Source organism: Pomacea canaliculata, linkage group LG5 (assembly GCF_003073045.1).
Source record: "Pomacea canaliculata isolate SZHN2017 linkage group LG5, ASM307304v1, whole genome shotgun sequence".
NCBI classification, from domain to species: domain Eukaryota; kingdom Metazoa; phylum Mollusca; class Gastropoda; order Architaenioglossa; family Ampullariidae; genus Pomacea; species Pomacea canaliculata.
Genome location: NC_037594.1, coordinates 14,098,426 through 14,114,536, shown reverse-complemented (window position 1 = coordinate 14,114,536; position 16,111 = coordinate 14,098,426). Strand labels below are relative to the sequence as shown.

Here is a 16,111-nt window from a genome sequence, read left to right as displayed (position 1 = left end):
TGGTGGTCAACCTCTAGTACTGCTGTACCACATCCTGTCCTGTCTGACCTTTGCTGCTGTCGCTGTTGCGATCCTGATGCGGATGCGGTTATCATTGAAAGAATGGTTTGCGAGTACTTCAAGTACTGAGTGTAAAAGCATATTTGAGCAAACTCCTCGATCATTTTAGTTTATGGAGAATCAAAAAGACAAACTGTAATTACATTTGTTATTAAAGTGGCGATATTGTCTGACAGTATAAGGTGAAAAATGATATTTCCAGCAACTCCATATGAACTCTAAGTAGAAAAAGCTTTAGCTCTTACTTCTCTAACATACGCACTCTATCATAAGCATAATTTCCAGTATAAATCACAGGAATTTTTACACAGCTTTTGAAGAGAAAGTGTTGCTCATAAACCCTGAGAGTCCTCCTTGATTGTGTGTATACAACATGAGATTAAAGACTTTTCCCTTAATTTGAAATTGAGAAACGCGTCAAAAGGTGGTGAAGGTGAAGGTGGACAGGATGCAAAATTTCTCTTCTCTCATAGTCTTTGAGTATAAAGGATGTCCAGTAATTTGAGTACACCACTACCACACACATAAAACATCATCTCATAATGACTTTACAGTTCAAACTGGCGAAAGACAGGAATACGGAAATCATTAAAATATTTACAATATTTAAAGACAATATCAATAAAAAGAAGTCGTATTTACTGCATTTTCAAACATTTATTTCACTTTATCCTAGATGTGACATTTTCAAGATAACTTGGAGAAGACTGGCGGAGATCACTGTTCATCCAAGCATGCTATAAAGTATATAAAATATAACATTGATGAGCAAAGTACCGATTAGCTGACACAAAATTAACATAGACATTGTGTAAGGGTGGGTGTAAAGAAAGATGTGCAATAATGATCTAGAGAAGAGCAGATTGTGAGACACAGAGCTTACTTCTTGCAAGATTTTGTAGACACCCTGCTGTAAACCCCGCATTATCTGGGAGTAGCTTCTTTTTAAGTAACTTACAATTAAAGGAATAAAAGAACACAAAGCTTGAGAACTAAAAGAGCGTTTGAAACACACACAGAGCTAGATGTATAGATGTATAGAGGACCTACTAGCGCAGGCGTTGCTACACACGTTGGTGGAGCCCCCAGGGAAGGAGAGACAGGCAGACTCGCAGGCACCCAGACTCAGGTTCGGGTTGTCAAGAAGGAGGGCACTTATTTCTCTCAACAAGTTATCTATTATAAAAAATAACAACAAATAAACAAGCAGAGCGCATTTCTATATTTCATTTATACAAACATTTCTTCATTACACTCACATCAATACCCTGTCAAGAGTTAGAGTTCGATTTATTTATGTACCCCACCTTTTAAACAAGTTGTAATTTTACACGATTTACATTACTTCATTATTACACAAACCCTTCTAACTGCCTCTCGAAACAGAGAAACTTCGGATTCAGGGCTTATTCAGACTGTAAAGTGTTATCTCTCTATGTCTTCTACATGTGTCTAAACAAAAGAAAAGAAAAGACAAACAATAATTAGCATATTAGCAAACCATAGATAGCATTTATCCTCCTACCCTTGTTGAATAGATTAGCGGGAAGACAGAATGGGAATGAGAGTGTTCAAGTTTTTAACAAAGTTGTGTTTTGCCAGCATGAATATCTCACCAAAGAAAACCCTTTTGATGAGTTCATTTGCACCAGCCGTAGCTACCAGGACCAGGAGAAGTAGGATGCACAACCTCATTGTAAAGTCTACAATAGGAGAACAACTCACAATGTAAAATACAAGAGAATGCATTTTGCAACGGATGGTGCTTTAGCTGTGGGCACAATATTTTAAAAGAAACAATCCTATACAGAAAAAGCACTTCATCATTTGGTGACCTTTATCAAGATAAAAGACATCACAAGTAGTTATTGTTGCCCATTACCTTACTGTAGAAGCAGGATGTAGTCAAACCTGTAGACAACACGGGGATACCTACCTTATCTGTGGATTTCTGTGGGACTGTGGGGCAGAGATTATGAGTCTCACTGACTTTTTGTAAGAAACATTTCAGTCCGTAAAGTTAAACATTACTAAAACAGATAGTGAACTGGGAAAATCTAAAGCTGTTGCCTCCTAGATAACCACTCGCTGCCCCAGTTTGGTTCACGTTATCTTGAGGAATTTTTATTTTAATTTTTTATTGTTTACAATAAAAAAGATTGCTAGGATAATTAACAAAAGTAATAATATAAACATAAACACCATAATTTTTTTCCAGCAGCAGTCACTAATTTGTGTACGTAAATGACTGGATTACTATTGTGAAACTGAGACACATGAACTAATGCACTCAGCGGGAAGGGGAGGGAAGTTCTAGACTCAGAGCCCAAGCAGGTCTCGAACCGAAGACTTTCTACTTCATCGCTTTCACTAATTAGTATTCCCAAACTATAAAGTGTAGTCGAATATTGCCCCCAAAATATAAGATGAGAATCAAAGAATATGTTTCACGTCAAAAGTTTCTGTTTGATACAAAATCCTCATGTATTTATGTCAATTCACAAAAAATAACCAAGACAGAAAAGAAAAATGTTACATAAAACAATGTACTGAATATGAAACTTTAAAATCAAATGAGCTTGAAAATGTGCTAATAATCGACATCACAGGTCACAAGTTCACATCAAGGAAAATGTACACAGAACGCAATAGACTTAGGTGAACCAAAACTAGAAACCGACTGAGTATATTCTGTAGTAGTTGTTGCTGCCACCGATGTCCCCAGCACTACTATTTACCATTACTGATATAACTACTACAACTACAAATCACAACTAAAAATCAAAATACTATTAGAGAAGAAGAGAAGGCTAAGGAAGGATATTGAGGTAGTGGTACTGAGCTAAACTTCATTTCTCCTAAAGGCATTCACCTTCTCTCAACACGAGTAACTTCACTAATCTTGGACACAATGAACTCTCTCTGTTCTGTTCCATTATTATTATTCTCTCTTCATGTTTATTTTCTTTTTTATTTATTTTTATTTTTTTTTTTTGTCAAATGCTTTGAGCTACCATTTGGTGGAGGAGTAAAGCGCTATATAAATAAACTATTATTATTATTAGAAATACAATATCCACACTGCTTTTTATAAAATATTTATTTTTTATCGTATTTCCATTTTGATGTTCAGATGATAGCGTTGAAAGAGAATAGTCTTCAAGTCATCAGTTCTTCTTTCATCTCGTCTCAGACATCAGTCTACGAAAGACAGACAAACGTGAGAACATTTAGCAAGATGATCGAGTGCATTATGAGACTACATCTAGTAATGTGTATGATGGATGTAATTATTACAATAAATACAGAGAATATGACATAAATTTTAGTCTGGAGATTCCTCAAAACTGTTACATAGTTAAATTTACCCAAACACACCGGGGCTGTAAATCTTACATATTATTTATGCTTTAGGTGAATAACATTATCATTTAGCACCTTTAGGAGACACAATTTAATTATATTTTAAATAAAACCTTTCGCCCTCATATAGTGATGATAGACATTTCCATGAAATATAACACTAACAAACAGCAAACAGCAAACCTTGCTATGTACTATCTGAGGTTCACTTCTTGGTACAAAACGTTAAAGAACCATTATCGTTTTAAGCAAAAAAAAATGAAATCAAGCTTTGAATTACATGCATCAATGCTTTGCTACAGCAAAAAATACATTGTCATTGCATACTCACATGTGACACAGTCCACTGCACACGGAGGTCAAGGTGCTAACCACGGTGTGACAGGTGCTCTCACAGACACTCTCAGACAAGGCCCCCACCGACACCAGCGCCGACCTCAACGTGTTCAGTAGATCACCTACGATATGTCATTCACAGATAAGGGTACTTGGATACATGATTACAAACAATGCTTTTGCGTTGATCATGAAATGAAAGAAATGTCCCTACATCGAATAATGAAACAGTTTGCCAAATAAAGCATTATTACTTCAAATATGTTATGAATAGCTTTTTTCAGAAAAAGGTAGAGATGATTTGTTTGATAACGTGTACAACATAAACAACTCTATCTGCAGCATCAAAAACGTTTGTTACTGTACGTGAGGGAACTTATTGTGTGTGTGTGTGTGGAGGGATGGACACACGGGTAACAGAGACAGTGAGAAATAAGAGTGGTCACAAAGTGTATGTGAATATTGTTAAGGATAGATTGTCAGCAAGACTCTAGTGGTCCAGACTAACCAACGAGGAATCGCTTGTCCACCCGAGGAGCAGCAGACGCCACAGCCACAAGGGCCAGCAGCACCACGATGTACACCTTCATCTTACAAGTCTGAAGCTACAGAGAACATCATTTCATTAACTGTGGACAATCTTCAAACCTCTTTTCATTTTTCTACATTTAAAAACATGGTGGATGAGTCATAATCTTCATTTTGTTTAAGCAGTCACTAGAGTTAAGGAAGAAATGTAATGAATGTAGAGTGAAGTTAATCCTGACAACCCACAAAGTCCGATTCTAGTCTTTTCTTATTTCTTGATTATTAAAACACTTGCCTTAATACAGTTATTTCTTCTTTAACAAAATAGTGCTTTATGAAGACTGTCAACCATGATAATTCTTTGAGACAATGGTTATTGTGACAAAGTCCACATGTAAAGTACAAAGCATTAAATAACCAAATAAGATAAATCGTCTTCGCGTCTGTCGTCCCTCACCTTGCCTGTTACAGTGGACAAAGGATGTTGAAACCTGCAGGAGTCAAGACATCGAGTCCTGGCTTTTATTCTGCTTCTATATGTTACCACGTGACCCTTCTCACAGTAATAACTGAACTTATTTCTGGAAACTTATTTTTAACCGTTCTTTCTTTTTAAAGGTATGGAAATATCTATTAGCTAAATGTACCTCCACAAAGAGTGAGAAATCAGAACAAGTTGGACTTTAGCAGAAGTGACAGAGATAAGGTGCAGGGCACATTCCCCGCTTTGTTCTATTTTAGTATGTTTATAGAAATTTTTATAGTTTGCTGACTTCAGTTTATCTTTCGACTTTTAATAACAAAACTTTTTACAAAATGTGAGACTACATTGAAGTAATCGAAACTAGAGACATATTTTGGCGAACAGACTATTTCGTCTTCACACGTTGTATGTCTTGCGCTGTGGAGGTTCAGTAAAATCTAGTCCCAAATGTGTGGGTGCAAATTTCTTCTGCAGCAGAATTCTGTTAGCTTACTTCTATGTACATCTCATAGAAATATTTCGTGACCTCACACTTTACAAATATTCCTACTATGAAATCACCATGAGAAGAAATAATTTTCTTTTTGCAACACGGGCTAGCTCAAATCTTTGTGTGACAAACATTACTGAAGACATTTTAAAATACTAATGTTTGTATTAGACATTCATTTACAGTGTCACCATTGTGAGTCACAGTACAGTAACAAGGTGTGTGTGTGTGTGCTGAATGTCGTGTATGGGCATACATGTCTGCTCACTATGTTTATATATGTATATATACTTATATTATGATTGTATGTGTGTAGTGATTGTGAGCAAGAGAAAAAATGTCTTGGACTGCTTTGTACAGACAATAAAGTTTGATTTAATTTGGTGCTGACTTCGGTCTTCCTTCTTCAAGGACTTCATATCAACCTTGCTCCTCCTACGCAGTGCTGCTTTTGAGAAGAATCCCTGTGTCCGCAGGATTTAGACCTCCACCTTGTCGAGCTCCCACTCCTCAGCGAAACAGCGAAGCCAAAATTGTGTACTTTATAGTTTTTCTCAAGGGAAGGACCTGCTGGTTTCTGTGTTATTAGGCGGCGATACTAATGGTCACAATTCTTCAGTTGTCATCTTTATTTTAAAAAATGCCCTGCTTCCTTCGGACCATCATAAATATCCGCTTCCCAGTGTCACTATCATCATCTTAATTGTGACCCCACTGACCTTTTCAAGTACGCAGTCCATCACCTCTTCCCCCATACACGGTCTCCAGGTCTTACCTAAAGCTAACCTCCTCTTCTAAAAAAAGTAGTGACTGTCGAGCTTTGTTACCCTTCCTGTATCCTACTGGCAACTAAATACCAATGTTTACATTTTTACCCCGCTTGATCACTTCCACAACAAGACACGCTTCGGGTTTTCCAGTAATCGTGCAGAGCTTCATAAGTACGATTTGTTGGTGTCTTAAATGTATCGCAGCTGTGTTCCTTATAAACAATGGGTTCATCAATAAAAATATGTGTGTATTATGGTTTATGTTTTGTGTGTTACACGTGAGTTCATATGTTCATGTCTGTAACACATGAACCACATTCCGTTTCGTATGTTCACTTTTATGTACGATAAACACTTTCAGGCACTGCACGTGAACAGTAAAATCGATTTGAAAAATTTAGAGCAGCTTTAAATAATAAACAATACTGGCGTATTTTTCAAAATATTTATTTTACTCCATTGATTTTTGTGTTACCAACCGAGCGTTGAGCAAGAAATAGTCTTGTAGAGACGAGTTCTTCTTCAACCTCCGATCTCACGGACCAACCTCTTAAATATAAAGTCAGTTATTTATTAAATTTAAAGTTTCGTATTTAAACAAAATGCAATTTTTAAAAAAAATGTTGTAAAGGCCTGCTAAAGTCTCAAGATTTATCACAACATGTCAATCTATTCCTAATCTAGAATTTTTTTCCTTATTTGATTTCAATTCTATATTGTCAAAGACTTAGAAATTTAATTAAAATACATTCATATGTTGACAGTATTATTCAATATTAGAGCGACTCAAATCTGTGATCAAATTTGATTTTAAGAATCTTAAATAAGACGCTATACGAAGTTTGATTATCAGGTTTTATCAGCTAAAATACCTCTTTGATTAGCCAGCTTGATACGGTGAGAAAAAGATAGGAAAGTAAAGTTTGAGAGTTGTGCAGCACACATTGAGTGATGTACCCAGACATGAACTACTCACAGGGCGCAGGCTTCACCGCACAGTAAACTGAAGAGGCCGGCGATGGTGTGGCACGTAGCCTCACAGACGCCCTCAGTCACATCAGGATGAGAGGCCAGCGTGGTCCTCAGCTTGTTCAGAAGGTCGGTGAGAGCATTACCTATCATCCACATCAAACGTTGTTGTTATACTAGTCACAAATATTGATTAAACTCATATTTTAAAAGATATCAAATATGCCTTTTTGTAGATAACATTTTTTGACTTATCAAAAACATTGTCAAACGTTCGTTTGCTTCTCACCAGAGTAAGGTTACGGGTATGCATTTCCAAAGAAGATCAGGCCTAGTAGCCTGGGTTGAAAGTAAGCGGACTCCGCAAACTTCAATTATTGGTCCTTATTCTATAAGATCTTGGTCATGATTCATTTATTATGATTAATTTATTTTAAAAATCTTCATTCTTCAATTCATACTTTTATCACCATTATGACACAGTTTTGGAACTACTATTTGATATTATTAATTTTTGTTGAATTTACGAAAAAGGTTATTTTGGCTGATAGAGTGAGGTAGGAACCGTTTATTTCTGCTTACTTTAAGCTCTATTTTTTAAATTTATATTTTCCAGTCAGTTTTAGTTTTGTTAAGGTTTTTTTTTAATTTGAAAGTGCTTTAAATTTCCGCTTATCCGTGAAGGTCTAAAATTTTTTCTAATAAATTTAAGATGTTTCTACACTTTTAGAGTATCACATACAATATGAACAATACAGAAAATGTGAAAGAAAGAATATACACATACACGTGCACACACACACTATCGGAGGAAAAGAGACTCACGCTTGTCCACGGAGGGAGCAGCAGCGGCGACAGCCACCATGACGATCAGAACTACGATGAAAGCCTTCATCTTCGTTGACTGAGAAAAGAAATACTATTTTTTTTAAATCCTTGGAGTCTTTATTAATCGTTTTTACTTCAATGGGTTGACTTACAGTTTCCTTCAGTACCTAAGCTCGACAGGTTTTGCAAGTCTTGCAAGACTTTTTAATAAAAAATATTCAATATCAGTGAATCGTTTAGGCTTTTTCCTTCTGGTTGTAATACATATATATTAGATACTCGACAAAATTAGCTATTTTTCTATCTTTTCTTTTGTTTGTTTTTTTTTCAAATTTATGAAAAGATCACGATTCCTGGAATAAATTTCAAAATAACAGTTAATGGTAGTAGTGTTATGTATTCTGACAAACTAGGATTAAAATGGGATTTGGCATTAGAAATACAAGAAACATCAATACAAAAGGATAATTAGCCATTCTGTATAATAAGAAAGTTCTTGTAGGGGGGGAAGGGTTGAGGGGAAGGGATAGAGGTATTTCAAGTTAGTGTACATAAATAGGTCTAAGAAAAAATCAGTTTTCAGGCAAAGGTCCCGATCACATGACCACTATTCATGAAGAGGAAAGTAAGAGAACCTGTCAACAACCCTACAGATCCGAGAGGCTAGAACTATTTAGTGTGTCCACTTCACTCCATATTTGCCGTCTTAGTGTTGGTTTCAGTCGAACACACTTTGTATCATATAAAATTTAAAGGCAAATTATTAAACCAACTCTGTTAATGAAGACATTTTCTCTCTGTGAAATCTTTACATTCTTTGCATATTTTCTATCGCTTCCTCCAGACTATACTCGCACTTACCTTGAGTTGCTGTGAGATCGTACAAGACCTGTAGATGTCCTGAGGTTGGGAGAAAGGCTTTTTATTTCATTCCAGCGCGTGACTGACCCGGCTAGAGTGTACTTGGCATGTTATCATTATCTTTTCGTCCAAAAGAAATTGTTTAGACGGACTTAAAAAAGTAAATGAGGTTTTCACGATTGACCCACACTACCCTAGTTTAGTTTTTAAGGATAGTATTTAATCTTTAGTACTCCCTTGTATTTTAAATATGTATGAAATACTATTTTGTAATCAATTAAAAAATTTTCAACAAAAGAGGTACCTTAGCCTCATTGCGCTGTAAGTAGTTCATCGTGTCTCGGTTATATATATATATGTGTGTGGCTTCACTTGGTCTATTTCTTCTTAAAAATGGCTTAAACAGTTAAAAAAGTAGTAAAATCGTTTTATTACTTTATGATTGTTTTTTGCATTCTGTTGTTTGTAAAGGCACTTTAAGACATTATATATTGTTTTATTTGATGAGTCGTAACTAGAGTATAACGATCAGTTGGTCACCTTAACTTTATGCTAAAGACGTTGATTCTTTCCAAATTAGAACTAATTGGTATTCCAAAAATTAGGAATGACTAATAAGGGGGCTGATAGAGCAATTAAAATTACTTTTACTAATTCTGAATCAGTTTAGGGATAGGGGTAGGGGAGGGATTAGGTTTCAAGATGTCAAGAAAGAAAAAAGATTAGCATACCATGGTCCCAATATCCGCTGATGTGACAATGTCGTGCATTCAAAATACCCCTTGACCCGAAAAACAACTCTGATACAGTAACCCTCTCGTAGTCAGATAGATAACACAGCTATTGTGTAACCACGCACTAAGGACAAGGATATTATATATATATAGGCCCCTAATTGAAACCGACAGAGAGATGTTAAACACTTACACCTGAAGATGAGTAAAAAACTAATATACAAAATAAACTCATTTTTAATAGTGTTGATTCTGGTTTTTATCGACATGACAACAGCCATTGCAGATCATGTCTGCTATGTAACAAATTATATCAGACTTCTCTTTATCAAGAAAAGTTAAACTCTATCGAATAATGAATTAGCAAAAATTAACTCGTATCATATTTACACAGAACAGTGACTGTGTGTCCTTTTTCGAAGACCAATTCAAATGAACAAAGTTATTAGCAGCAGCAGTGGTGCTAATTCTAAAAAAGTTCTTTACCGAGATGTGGTAAGGTCTTAGACCTTCTGAGGCTGACACGGAGAGCACAGAGATCAAAGTTCTTCAAATGATCTGCATGTATTTACTCGTTCTTCTTCGTGTCGTACTACCCAGGACAAACGCTCGCGAGGAATTAAATGATTAATAATTCAAAAACATTCATTTCTTGTAAAATAAGGTGTTCGTTAAACGGAGAAGGACATTTCATGAAATGTTGAAATGGAGCGAATACAATTCCTGAGTTGCAAACCTTCTGCACTATGAACATTATTGCAATCTGCTTGCCTAGAAATAAACGGCGTTGTTAGAAGACTGCATCACACCCCTGGAGCCATAATTATGATGCCGAGATTTAAAAAAAGTCCTATTCATCACCACGACCTCAGCGAGTGGTCTGACGATGTTGTGCAAGTTGCGTTTAGTCCTTGTTACTTGAAGACCATAGGGCCGCAAACTCTCGTGCAAGACGTGAACCCAAAGGTTATCTGCTGACCTCATAATTGTTTTCTGACAAGACAAATAAACTAGAACAATGAAACCTCGTCCAACACATCAGCGAAGACATCAAAGCCAAAATGTTGTACTTTAGAGTTTTTTCTCGAAGGAGTAACCTGATGGTTGTTGTGTTATGCGGAGATACTGATATGTCGAAACCCTTCAGTTGTCATCTTTATTTAAAAATATCTTGCTGCCTTCGTACCATCATAAATATCCGCATCCCAGTGCCACTATCATCATCTTAATTGTGACCCCACAGACCTTTTTTCAAGTACGCAGTCCACCACCTCTTCCCCCATACACGGTCTCCAGGTCTCACCTAAAGCTAACCTCCTCTTCTAGAAAAAGTAGGGACTGTCGAGCTTTGTTACCCTTCCTGTATCCTACTGGCAACTAAATACAAATGTTTACATGTTTACCCCGCTTCATCACTTCCACAACAAGACACGCTTCGGGTTTTCCAGAAGTCGTGCAGAGCTTCATAAATAGGATTTGTTGGTGTCTTAAATGTATCGCAGCTGTGTTCCTTATAAACAATGGGTTCATCAATAAAAATATGTGTGTATTATGTTTTATGGTTCCCAGTCATTTAATCCCCAGACACTTCATCCCCGACACTTCATCCCCGACACTTCATCCCCTAGACTTTTAATCCCCAGACACTTCATCCCCAGACACTTAATCCCTAAACTAAATCCTTAACTATAAAAATTATGAAGTCAACGAAAAATTTAATTGAAATTCAAATTGAAATCATGCTTTTAACTTCAACGTCATTTGAACATCAACAACATTAGTTAAAGTTCAAATAAGCTAGTAAATTTAATGTTCTTCAACAATATGATATGAAAATTGTTCTTGAGTGTTGGAGATGAAGTGTCGGGGATTAAGTGTCTGGGGATGAAGTGTCTGGGGATTAAAAGTCTAGGGGATGAAGTGTCGGGGATGAAGTGTCGGGGATGAAGTGTCTGGGGATGAAGTGACTGGACACCATGTTTTATGTTTTGTGTTTGTTTACACTTGAGTTCATAAGTTCATGTCTGTAACACATGAACCACATTCCGTTTCGTATGTTCACTTTTATGTACGATACACACTTTCAGGCACTGCACGTCAATTTAAACAAATTTAGAGCAGCTTTAAATAATAAACAATACTAGCGTATTTTTCAAAATATTTATTTTACTCCATTGATTTTTGTGTTACCAACAGAGCGTTGAACAAGAAATTGTCTTGTAGAGACGAGTTCTTCTTCAACCGCTGAGCTCATGGATCAACCTGCGAATTTAATATGAGAACCTCTTAATTAAAAAAGTCAGTTATTTATTAAAGTTTAAAGTTTCGTATTTAAACGGAATGGAATTTTCGGTTTACAGTTTTTTAAAAAGTTTTAAAGGCCTGCTAAAGACTGAAGATTTATCGCAACCTGTCAACCTTTTCCTAAATGCTAATCTAGGAATTTTTGCCTTATTTGATTTCAATTCTATATTGTCAAAGACTTAGAAATTTAGTTAAAATACATCCATATTTTGACAATATTATTCAATACTGGAGCGACTCAAACCTGTGATCAAATTTTGTTTTAAGTATCTTAAATCAGTTTGATTATCTGATTTTTATCAGAAAAAATATATCTTGGATTAGCCAGCTTGATACACGTAAGAGGGAAAAATATAGGAAAGTAAAGTTTCAGAGTTGTGCAGCACACATTGAGTGATGTACCCAGACATGAACTACTCACAGGGTGCACGCTTCACCGCACAGGAAGCTGAAGAGGCCGGCGATGGCGTGGCACGCGGTCTCACATACGCCCTCAGTCACCTGAGAATGGGAGGCGAGCGTGGTCCTCAGCTTGTTCAGCAGGTCGGTGATAGCATTACCTATCATCCACATCAAAGAATGCTGTTAAACTGTTTTCACATGGTGATTGTGGTCGTATTTTACAGGACAACTAATATGTCTTTTAGCAAATAATTTTTTTTCTTATCAAAAACAGTGACAAACGTTTGTTTGCTTCTAAGATTACGGATATGCATTTCCAAAGAAGATCAGGCTTAGTAGCCTGGGTCGAAAGCAAAGTGGATTCCCCAAATTTCAGTTCTTGGTCTTTATTCTATAAGATGCTGGTCTTGATTGATTTATTATGATTAATTTATTTTAGACAATCTTCATTCTTCAATTAATACTTTTATCACCATTATGACACAATTTTGGAAATGCTATTTAATATTATTAATTTATGTTGAATTTACAAAAATGTTCTTTTTTGCTGATAGAGTGAGGTAGGAACCGTTTATTTTTGCTAACTTTAAATTCTATTTTTTTTTAAATTTATATTTTCCAGTCAGTTTTAGTTTTGTTAATTTTTTTTCTTTTAAATTTGAAAGTGCTTTAAATTTCCGCTCTTCAATGTAAGGTCTGACAAATTTTCCAATAAATGTAAGATGTTTCTACACTTTCAGACTATCACATACAATATCAGCAATACAAAAAGTGCCAAAGAAAGAATATACACATACACTCATCCACACACACTATCGGGGGAAAAGAGACTCACGCTTGTCCACGGAGGGAGCAGCAGCGGCAACAGCCACCATGACGATCAGAACTACGATGAAAGCCTTCATCTTCGTTGACTGAGAAAAGAAATACTTTTTTTTAAATCCGCGGTCTTTAGTAATCATTTTTACTTCAGTGGGTTGACTTCCAATTTCCTTCTGTACCTAAGCTCGACAGTTTTTGCAAGTCTTGCAAGATTTTTTAATTAAAAAATATTAAAAATCAGCGAATCGTTTAGGCGTTTTCCTTCTGTTTGTAACACATATATATTAGATACTCGACATACTTAACGATTTGTCTGTCTTTTGGTTTGCTTTGTTTTTTTGTTTTTTTTTAGTTTGATGAAAAGATCACGAATCTTGGCATAAACTTCAAAGTAGCAGTTAATGGTAGTAGTGGTATATATTCTGACAAACTAGGATTAAAATGGGGTTTGGCATTAGAAAATACAGAAAACATCAATACAAAAGGATAATCATAGTCATTCTGTATAATAAGAAAGTGTGGTGAGAAGGGAGAAGGGTACTCCAATGCGTACATAAATAATTTTAGAAACAATCAGTTTTCAGGCACAGGTCCCGATCACGTGACCACTATTCATGAAGAGGAAAGTAAGAGAACCTGTCAACAGCCCTACAGATCCGAGAGGCTAGAACCACTGAGTGTGTCCACTTCACTCCATATTTGTCGTCTTATGTTGGTTTTAGTCGAAAACACTTTGTATCATATAAAATTGGAAGGCAAATTATTTCACCGTAAATTAAACCAACTCAGTGAAGAAATTTTCTTTCTGTGAAATCTTCAGAGTCTTTGCATATTTTCTATCGCTTCTTCAAGACTATACTCGCACTTACCTGGAGTTGCTGTGAGATCGTACAAAACCTGTAGATGTCCCGAGGGTGGAAGGAAGGCTTTTTATTTCATTCCAGAGCGTGACTGTCTGACGTGGCGGGACCGTACTTGGCTTTTTTTATCATTATCTTTTTTGTCCAAAAAAAACGGTTTACACGAACTTAAAAAAGTAAAGTAGGGCTTTACAATTGAGTCACCCTTCCCTAGTTTAGTTTTTAATTATAGTATTTAATCTTTGGTACTCCCTTGTATTAAAATATATGTGAACGACTATTTGTAATCAATTAAGGCCAGGCACCGGTTGAAAAAAAAGTTTTTTGTTTCATGGGATAGCGCGGATGTTTTTGTATCAGCTATTTAGCCCGTGTATGAAGTTTCACTGCACTCGTCACGCTATCGGTTGCCATGGAAACAATCCAAAATGGCGCCAAAACAAACATTTTAAAAAGCGTATAACTTCGTCAATTTTGTGCGTAGACTCAAAATTCTTTTTGAAATAGTTACCTAACAGTAAGATCTAGAGAGGGATTTTGCAAAATCGGCTTAGTTGTTTTTTTAAATGAATTTTTTTTGTAAAACACTGTGTTAAATTTTAAGAAATTTTGATTTAAAACGGTATAACTACCAAACTACTAAATACTTCATTAAAATCTGTCCTACAAATGTTTAAATTTGTATGAAGAAAAGCTCAAACAAATTGCAGGTATATATTTCTTGTCAATAAAAAGTTATAAGCTTTTGAAGTAAACAAGCTTGCTAAAACAAGAAGCTGAAAAGACGAGGGAAAACAAAGTGAAAGATTAGGGTGTCCAGTCACTTAATCCCCAGACACTTCATCCCCGACACTTCATCCCCGACACTTCATCCCCGACACTTCATCCCCGACACTTCATCCCCTAGACTTTTAATCCCCAGACACTTCATCCCCAGACACTTCATCCCCGACACTTCATCCCCAACACTCAAGAACAATTTTCATATCATATTGTTGAAGAACATTAAATTTACTAGCTTATGTGAACTTTAACTAATGTTGTAGATGTTCAAATGACGTTGAAGTTAATAGCATGATTTGAATTTGAATTTCAATTAAATTTTTCGCTGACTTCATAATTTTTATAGTTAAGGATTTAGTTTAGGGATGAAGTGTCTGGGGATGAAGTGTCTGGGGATTAAAAGTCTAGGGGATGAAGTGTCGGGGATGAAGTGTCGGGGATGAAGTGTCTGGGGATTAAGTGACTGGGAACCAAAGATTAGTAACTACTAAACCACTAAATATTTTTTAAAAGCTCTCATTGAAATGTTTAGATATGTATAAAGAAAACTTCATTCAAATTTTAGTCCAGTATCACATGGCAATATTAAATTATAATATTAAATTAATATTATTAGTTAAAGGGATTTTAAGTAAACAAACTGTAACAAAAACTATGAACGGAAAAAGCGAGAACAGAAAGTTCAAGCTTAGTAATTTTGTTTTATCTAAGCCTTTTATGTAATTTACCTGTTGAATGAAAACTATAACCATCTTTCAATGTGTTACTACATATAACTTTAACATTACTAATAAAAGTAATTATTTTGTTCACTTTTAGAAAAGTCAACATGGTTGTGTTGTGTACCCAAATGCTGACTAGGCTTCAGAGAAGTACACAGTAATAAAAACAATGGTGTTTGAAACATTGAGCAACACAATTATAGGTTTAATTAGTTATATAAAAGTTTAGTGTTCACTAGCTTCATGGTTTTTGCCATCTTTGGTCGTTTGCTATCTAACATTTAGTGATGCTGTCACATATTGCTTCCAATTTTTGTGAGCATCTACTGAAGTAGCAGCATTAGTAGGAAACACTCTCATCATTCTTAGCCTTCAGTTGAAGGGTGATGGGATGAACATTAACATATAATCAACATATAATTGTTTCATTAAAGAAAATATTTCAAAAGCTTATAGGGGAGTATAACCAATTCTTGTGGCAAATTAGAACTAATTGGTATTCCAAAAATTAGAAATGACTAATAATGGGGCTGATAGAGCATTCAGAAGTTCTTTTACTAATTCTGATTCAGTTTAGGTATAGGGGTAGGGGAAGGATGAGGTTTCAAGATGTCAAAAAAAAAAAAAAAAAGATTAGCATACGATGGTTCCAATATCTGGTGATTTGATAATGTCGTACCTTCAAAATACCCCTTGACCCGAAAAAAATCTGACACAGTAACCCTCTCCTACGTCAGACAGATAACACAACTATTGTGTAATCATCCACTAAGAACAAGGATACTATATATATAT

The 16,111-nt window shown here is 35.6% G+C and overlaps 2 long non-coding RNA genes across 2 annotated transcripts; both read right to left on the bottom strand.

Annotated features, from left to right (window-relative positions):
* Window positions 1-711: 711 nt before the first annotated feature.
* On the bottom strand, window positions 712-2,290 carry LOC112564618. The gene is made up of 4 exons (XR_003099250.1): window positions 1,943-2,290; window positions 1,677-1,763; window positions 1,111-1,236; window positions 712-797 (listed from the first exon to the last, which is right to left on the bottom strand). It is a non-coding gene; the product is annotated as an uncharacterized LOC112564618 (long non-coding RNA).
* A 4,172-nt stretch (window positions 2,291-6,462) lies between these two features.
* On the bottom strand, window positions 6,463-8,771 carry LOC112565403. Its single transcript, XR_003099399.1, has 4 exons — window positions 8,690-8,771; window positions 7,826-7,904; window positions 7,008-7,146; window positions 6,463-6,578 (listed from the first exon to the last, which is right to left on the bottom strand). It is a non-coding gene; the product is annotated as an uncharacterized LOC112565403 (long non-coding RNA).
* Between the last annotated feature and the right edge of the window lie 7,340 nt (window positions 8,772-16,111).